This window comes from Nicotiana sylvestris, chromosome 1, assembly GCF_000393655.2.
Source record: "Nicotiana sylvestris chromosome 1, ASM39365v2, whole genome shotgun sequence".
NCBI lineage: Eukaryota > Viridiplantae > Streptophyta > Magnoliopsida > Solanales > Solanaceae > Nicotiana > Nicotiana sylvestris.
In genome coordinates this window covers 47274641-47283778 of record NC_091057.1, presented here as the reverse complement: position 1 = coordinate 47283778, position 9138 = coordinate 47274641, and the positions used below count along the sequence as shown (strand labels likewise).

The 9138-nt window shown below is 36.5% G+C and overlaps 1 long non-coding RNA gene across 1 annotated transcript; it reads right to left on the bottom strand.

The window, feature by feature from the left end:
* Positions 1–7864: 7864 nt before the first annotated feature.
* LOC104218393 (uncharacterized) lies at positions 7865–8818 on the bottom strand. Its single transcript, XR_708979.2, has 3 exons — positions 8719–8818; positions 8461–8586; positions 7865–8119 (listed from the first exon to the last, which is right to left on the bottom strand). It is a non-coding gene; the product is annotated as an uncharacterized lncRNA (long non-coding RNA).
* Between the last annotated feature and the right edge of the window lie 320 nt (positions 8819–9138).

Sequence of the window (9138 nt, the reverse complement as noted above, 5' to 3'; positions counted from 1 at the left end):
TCCAATTATAATTGAGTTCTTTCCAGGATTGAAGTGCAGAACCAAGCTAATAGGGTCTGATGTACCAGGAAAAGATCTTATTGTTGGATTCGACATTTACAGACAACTTAGGGGTCAACTCCAGATCAAGGCTAACGGGATAGCTTTTAAAAAGCAGTTCAAACTTTATTCTGAGATTCCAAGGCTATTCCAAATCACCAATGACGAACAAATCAAAGAGATTGAGCAAAATATCATTAAACATTCATGTGCTGAATCCCACAAGGATTTCATGAAGAAAGGGAAAAGCCCGTTATGGAAAAACCAAGAGTTTTTTAATCAAGCTCCCTTTCAAGAAAATTGAAAACATCAATCCGACAAAGGCCAGTCATTCAGGCATGAATCCAGATCATCTTCAGCTTGCAAAGGAACAATGCGAAGAACTTTTGGAATTTGATCTGATAGAGCCGTCGGATTCACAAGGGGCATGCGAAGCATTTTATGGCAACAAAAGAGCTAAGCAGACAAGAGGAAAACTCAAGTTAGTTATTAATTACCAACCACTTAACTATTTCCTCCAAGATGATAAATTCTCCATCCCAAATAAACTCACTCTTTTCTTCCACTTAGCCAAGGCCAAATATTTTTCCAAGTTTGATTTAAAATCTGGATTTTGGCAATTAGGAATCCACCCTGAAGAACGACCCAAAATGGGATTTTGTATCCCCGATCATCACTTCCAATGGAAAGTCATGCCCTTTGGGTTGAAAACTGCACCCTCCTTGTTCCAAAAAGCCATGATAAAAATCTTCCAACCCATCCTCCATACCTCCTTAGTTTACATTGATGAAATCTTGTTATTTAGTGATATATTGGAAGAACATGTCAATTTACTTCGTCAATTTGAGGCATTGGTAATACAGTACGGGATCATGCTTTCAGCAAAAAAGATGGTTCTTGCTCAAAAGGAGATCGATTTTCTCGGAATGCATTTTGTCCAAGGTGAATACAGTCCAGGACCATATATATGTCAGGAATTACTCAAATTTTTGGATACCAACCTCACAACAAAGCAGATCCAACAGTTCTTGAGTGTAATAAATTATGTAAGAGATTTCATCCCAAATATCTCTACATACATTTCACCGCTCATAGAAATGCTCAAGAAAAATGCTCCATCATGAGGAGAGAAACAGGATGAAGCAGTCAGAAAAATAAAGGAGATATCTAAAAATGTCAAGTCCTTCTACATCCCTTCAGATGGAAAGAAGATATTGCAAACTGATGCCAACAATGAATATTGGAGTGCTATTCTATTTGAAGAAAAAGATGGCCAGAGGAAAATATGCAGATACGCCAGTGGAAAGTTCAAAGATGCCAAGCAACATTATCACTCCACTTTCAAGGAAATTCTTGCAGTAAAGAATGGAATCAAGAAATTCAATTTCTTCCTTATTCATAAAGAATTTCTAATAGAGATGGATATGAAGGCCTTCCCAAAGATGATCCAGATAAATGCAAAAATTATTCCCAATCCTCAGCTTCTCAGATGGGCTCAATGGTTCTCTCCATACAAATTTCAAGTCAAGCACCTGAAAGGAAAGGATAATATTCTCGCAGATTTTCTGTCTCGACCGGAAGAATTCTCAAAAAGATTTTCCCCAGCAAAACTGAAGTCAAAGCAAAAGCTAATTAGCCACATCTTCATGCTTTCAAATATACCAGGAACAAGTTCATTAAAGCCAACAGATCATCCACCGAAGTTGTTCAACCTCATGGATCCCTTTGATTCGTCAATTATTATGAAAAGAAGAACTTATTATGAGTTACAAGTTTTCCGGCAATATGGAGGATCCATTCTCAAGCCATATGGGGTCAATCCAGAATATCCGTTCTGCCATATATTCATAGCTCAAGCCAAGGATTTTTCACAAGAACTATTATGGTTTTTCTGGTACCTATGTCATCAGTATCATATTTTCATGGAATTCAAATGCAACGTCTTCAAAGATTTTGATAACATTGCACCAGCCCTTAAAGTATTTTTTCTATGGTTAAAACCTATAAGATATTTGATAGAATATTTCAACGATTCCTACAAAGCAAAGGTATTCATGTTCCACAAGCCAGTGAAGATTATTAATGGAAAAGTCCAGGCGCAAGCAGAGACATCATTCTAGTGGAAATTTCCCGTGTCCATTTTATCAATGGAGGAAGAATATAGCGAGGCACAAAGAATCCTTTTCCAGCAAAATAGGTGCATCCCGAGAGAAATATGGCCAAAAGATTGGGCAAGCTGGAATTATACCAACACTCATCCTCACTGGAAAAGAGTCTGGGACAGCAAAAGAGTATCAAACCCCATACGAAGTCATCCGAGAAAAAATCACTCACGACATTTCCAGATTAAAGTTGCGGATTACATCTCTCAATCCAAAGGAGAAAGAACACAGCAGAGAAGGACAGTCAAGTTCCAGGCATTACTACACAAGGTCTTTGAAAAGATGCCTATAAGACAACCCTAGAATCAATGAAGGATAATTATCTAAATCCCTAGTAATCCCACCATAATCCTACATTATCCACCAAAAAACCCTTCAAAATCATCTACCCATGCCAAGACAAATTTCCACATCTTTCCATACTATCCGGGCCCCACTTCCACTTGTTTTCACATGCTTTCACAAGCTTCGCCACATGCAACACCCTACTTTCACATGTAGTCACATGCTTCCTCATACTTTCACATACTACACCATGTATATTTCGCCCTTTCACATGTTTTCAGGAGCTTTTTAGTTGTTTTGCCTAAAGTCCTTCACATGCCAAGAAGGACCCACATGTAGATAAGTTTGCCATGTAAGATAGGTTTATTTTATCATGTAAGTTTATCTTGTAATAACCTCCTAGACCTATATAAAGGAGGCCTTGTAGTAGTTGGAAGATCATCTTGTAACCTTTGTAAATCTTTTGTGATATATTACATATGAGTGCTTTCTAAATTTCCCTCTTGTTCTTTCTTTCGAATGGATGGAAAGGCCGGTTCATGTATGAAAATAGAGTAAGAATACTCTTTGAAAGCTAGCTTATTGTAGTATGAAATTTTTCTGAGTTATAAACAGCTAACGTTGGTTATAGTACAAAAGTTTTCTGAGTTGTGTAGCTTGGCAAACCGTCCCTTATGGATTGTTGAAGCCAGCCCCTTTGTCGGAAAACTTTTGCGACTATAAACAAATTAACTGTTTGTGTAGCTTGGCAAGTCGTCCCTTATGAGTTTTTGAAGTCAGCCCCTTTGTAGAGAAACTTTCGTATCTATAATTTAGTTTGCTTTCTTGGAGTCTCTTACTTTGTTCTTTATACTGTGCTCGTGTCCTCGCCATTTGTGAGAGAATAGAAGACAGAAGTTTAGAATTTCGAAGTCAATAATCTCGCATGACAAGTAATCAATTGAAGTGAAATTTTCCTAACAGTTCCATAGCCTCCCGAAGATAAGTATAGACGTCTCCGTACCGATCCGCGAGACTCTAATAAACCGGCTTGTGACTCATGACTCCTATGAATCTAGAGCTCTACCAACTTGTTACTACTCAATTTCTCCCTCTGTGAACCGTCGTGATGGCTACCTAGTCTCTACGACTAGGTAAGCCTAACACTTTGCGAAAATGAAACAAAAAGCAAGAACATTAACTACTAACAGTAACAAATATCTAATAAGCAATTGAATACCACTCGGCACATACAATTACCACCTCTGAAAAGTACAAAACAATTCCCAAAATCCAGAACACCGCAAGTCACAAGCTACTAAGAAGTCTTAACTGTTCTATACATCATTTCTACAGAAATAAGAAAAAATGAACATAGGGGAATAAAAGGGGATTCCGAGGATCTGCGGGCCGGGCAAATGTACCTTGAGTTCTCCAATAAGCAGCAAAAAGTGCAGCTAGTGATGAGGCTAGTAAGGTGAACCTGAATCTACACACAAAATATAAATGCAGTAAAGGCTGTGAGTACACCACAACGGTACCCAATAAGTGCCAAGCCTAACCTCGGTCGAGTGGTGACGAGATCAGGTCAGGGCCCTACTGGTATAAATATAATTAAATAAGACAGAATGAGATAACATAGTCAAAATTAAATATAGAAATCTAATAGGAATAGAATCATAGAAAGACAATAGCTCAGAATACAGAGATAACAACAGGGGATCTTCCGAGATACCGTCTCGTAGTCCCAAACTTAAATGTGCAGGGGGATCTCCCAAAATACCGTTCCATAGGCCCAAAGTAAATATGCAAAATAGGGGGATCTCCCAGAATACCGTTCCGTAGTCCCAAAGTAAATATGCAAAATAGGGGGATCTCCCAGAATACCGCTCCGTAGTTCCAAAGTAAATTTGCAGCTCAACCAATAGAAATAACAGTTACATCAAGAAAACCTATAGTTTAGACTAAGTTCAAGTCAAATAAAGCAGGTAATTTCACTAAACATGTTGCACAGAGTTTAATTAGGTAGTTAAAACACGTAGGCGTACTATTCTAACGAAACAGAATAGTTACCTATGCTAGTGTAGTTCAAATAAGAAGAAACGGTTTATGACTTACTGAAAAATGGGGTTTTACAACAAATAGCCCGTATATGTACTCATCACCTCACGTACACGTCGCTCACATATCAAAACAATACCAAATTCTAAGGGGAGTTCCCCTACATAAGGTTAGGTGAGCCACCTACCTCGAACCAAGCTCAAATCAATCCATCACAACGCTCTTTCCACGAATATCCGACTCTGAATGGCCCAAATCTAGCAAAAATCAATTACATAACATAAATATAACTACAAGAAACTAATCTAACTAATGAAATCAAAGCTAAGGCAAGAAATTGGAAGATCTCCCAAAAGCCTCCCCGGGCCCACATCTCGAAATTGGATAAAAGTCAAAAAATACGAACATTCATTTACTCACGAATCTAACCATATCAAATTTACTCAAATCCGATACCAAATCTTGATCAATATCCCAAAGTTCGGTCTAAGAACTCTTCTCAATTTTTCACCCCAAATCCGGAATTAAATGATAAATTAATGATAGATTAGTGGGATATAACCAAAATCAAGTTAAGAATTATTATACAATTGATATCTCTGAAAATCTCTCAAAATCTCGTCCAAATCCGAGCTCCCAAACTCAAGTTTTGATAAAAAAAAAATGGATAACCCTCGTGTTTGAAAAGTTTATACTGTCTGTCCAGATTTTCTTCTTCGCGAACGCGGCCACTCTCTCGCGTTCGCGTAGGGCAAAGCTTTACTAGTCAAAAATCCCTCTTACACAAACGTGAGGATCCTCTCGCGAACGCGTACTTTCTGTTTCCTAAAGTTTTGCGAACGCAACCTCTACTACAGAAACACATAGAACAATCCATTGGGGTCCCAGCTGATCCATTTCCTCAACGCGAACGCGATGTCCTTCATGTGTTCGCGATACACTGATGGCCAAACCTTCGCGAACGCGTCCGCATATTCGCGAACGCAAAGAGCAACTTCACCTCCTGTCCCAGCTCCTCTTTGCCAATGTGTGACCTCCCTTTCTAACGCGAAAAAGGAAACTAGAGTTGGAGACTTCAGCAAAATCTGCAATAATTTTCTTAAGTCCAAAGGTCCGTTAACCATCCAAAATCAACCCGAGGCCCCCGGGACCTCAACCAAACATACCAACAAGTCTTAAAATACCATACTAACTTAGTCGAGCCCTCAAATCACATCAAACAATGCTAAAATCACGAATCACCCTCTAATTCAAACTTAGAGAACTTGAAACTTTAAATTTTCACAACTGGCGCTGAAATCTATCAAATCACGTCCAAATACCCTCAAATTTTGCACATAAGTCTTATTCAACATTACGAACCTACTCCAACTTCCGAAATCAAAATCCGATCCCGATATCAAAAATTACACTATCGGTCCAAACTCCAAAAAATTGACTTTCGCCATTTCAAGCCTAAATGAGCTACAGACCTCTAAAACACAATTCGGACATGCCCCTCAGCCCAAAATCACTCAACAAAGCTAACGAAATCGACGAAACTCCATTCTGGAACCGTCTTTACACAGTTCTGACTACGGTCAAAATCCTAAGGCTTAAACCTCCATTTAGGGACTAAGTGTCCCAAACACTTCAAAAAATCTAAATGAAACCTCCTGGAAAGCCACAATAGCAGAAATAGATACAAAAAAGTAGTTAATAAGGGATCGGGGCTCTAACTCTCAAAATAACCGACCAGATCGTTACACTCCCCAAGATCTTCACACAGACGTTCAAACGTCGCAATTTTAGCCGCCGTAACTGCTTAGCCTTCTTACACCAGTCCCTATTGGACCTCTTCTCCACCTCGTCTATGGTCTCTACTAGCTTCAACTAATCCTCTTTTTAGCTTTCATTTTATCTTGGACCTCTTCATTCCACCATCAGTCCCCTTTGCGGACACCGGAGAAACTCTTCAAGACCCCTAATACCTCTCTCGCAACTTCTCTAATACAGTTCGCTGTCATGGTCCACATACAACTCGAATTCCCACTACTCCTCTAGGCCCCCATAGCTAGTAACTTCTCCCCAACACCGGAGCTTTTTCTTTAGTCAAGGCACTCCACCTGATCCTAGGTAGACCAAACACAACTATCTTTTTCTTTGTCCGCATGATCGCCTGGGCCATAACCAACATCCAATGTTTGGTCATGAGATTCTTACTAGGGATGACCTTACAGTCCATGCATAAACCTCTATCATACCTCCTAAAAGTAGATAATCAATTTGGATCTTAATAAATATAATTTTGTTATTAAAGTGTAGTCTATATTTTGACTATTTATAATTCTTAATTTTGACCATCTATAAGTTATGCGTACTATGAAAAATTTAAAGTTCAATTTTTGAAATAATGCAGTTGAAGAAGATAAAGCAAAATACTCACAGCTTAATCATCTATACATATTTATATTATTATAAAAATATGAACTTTCTTTTAAAATATATTTCATATTGGATAAGATTGTTATTTAATATTTTTCTAATATTTAGAGCTTAAGATACTCCTATAAAACTCTGAAGACTTCCAATGTGGCCGGATTTTATTCTTTATTAAAATCAACAAATATATTTTTAGAAACTTATATTTTTATTTTTATTTATATCTAAAGCACATCGCTCAATACTACTTATATCATTTTTAAAATATTACTCATTAAAATGGGAACACGTGTAAAACGCGTACGACAAGACTATTATATTTATAAAAGACACTTTTTATTTATTTATTGTTGGTTGAAAATTTTGAGTAAGGTTAAGTTTTTAGCCTTATAATCAAAGCCTTCAAGGACTCCTGAATTAGTGACTTATCACATATTAAATACTAGTAAATTTATCCGCGCTTCGCGCGATCATAAAAAATATAAATAATAATTTGCCAATATTCGAATATTAAAAATATTTTAGTATTCACATCCGAAAAGATTAGATTTGTCCATTTTATTATGAATACTCGAACTTATATTGTTACTCTTAATTGAACTTCTTCCAAACATGTAGAAGATACCAAACCAAATATACAATGCAAGGAAAAGGCATATGAAAACAAAAAACCAAATTTAAATAAGAGAATCACATTCCTTTTGTAGCTTTTATCAATAATAGTAATAACGTTTGTAGACTTGCAAATAATTACTTGGCTGGCCATATTAAAACTATCCAAGAAACGAACTTTATGATGAAAAACATATTAAAGAATATGAAAAGTTAATACACATTATTCATGTAAATTACATAATAAAAACAAACAGTTGAGAAAATGACGAAAGTATATTTTCTCAAAAATTCACCCGGAGAAGTTAAGACATACTCACCTACATTGGATAAAGACCAAGAATGGACATGTATGGACGGAGAAAAACTCCAGAAGACCAAAAAATAAGATTTGCATAGCTTATTATCTTCTAACTCAAAAATATGGATGAACCAAAAAAAGTCCCAAGATTTTGACTTTTAAATCGAGATCAATAGCTCCTGTTCTAACGGTGTTGCCTTTACCGGCCCCAACTTGAGCTTTTTCCCGGCCTTTTTCCCTGTGGTTTCCTTGTTTGATACTTTAATCCAGTCATGGGAACATAAGTAAGAATACAAGAGATAAGCACCAGAAAACAAAAAAGCAAAAAAAGTTAAATCTGATTAAATTTCATACACCCACAAAATAGCAAACACCATAATACACAAAAGGAGACATAAATCTCAACTAATTTGAAATACTCACAAAACTATACAAAAATGCATTTTTTTCCCTAGGAGATCACATCATAAAATGCAAAAGCAAGAGTATATCTGATTAGATTTCATATATCCAATATTGGTTGTATTAATGCAGGTACATGTAGCAATTTCAACGTGAAGAGAAATTAAAACAAAAATTTGATTAGGGTAAGATGTTCACCTTTTATGGCAGTAAAAGATCAAAGCTTTGGTTTCGTAATGTGTAGGGAACCAATTACTAATATGAATAGTTTTTCCCTCTAGAAGAAAAAACTTCATCTCAAACACCTCCATATTCATTATAAACCTGGAGGAAAATCTAATGTATGTAAAAGAAAATACAGTGACAGAACCCATGATTAACAAAACTGCAGTATAGCAAAAAACAAAATATAGATCCAAAATAAAAATATTAAAAGGGGGAAGAGTTAACAAATACCTTTTCCCTATGGAAGAAGGATTATCATAAATTGGTAGAAATAGAATTCTATAATAGCCTTCCTTCCAGTCCTGCCACTCTATACTCTACTATTTTTATCGCTGACACTGCATCCAAAACTCAGAATTCAGACTCAAAATGTTAGTTTTTTTTTAATTTTCTTTGAGGGAAAAATAAAATAAGGACATGTAGGAACTTACTGATTTGCAAAAGGACAATGAAATGAAGTTACAAACCCATATTTGGTGGTTCACCCTATGATGATCATGAGATGTTGGATGAAGTTTAATTTGAGTAAGAGCCGCATCTGGCGACGAATCAGATTTGGGTATTTTTTCTGGATTGTAATCTTGTGAACAGGTGCAATTATGTACATAATTAATGAGATGACGTTTGGAATTTTAAAATATGCATTATAAT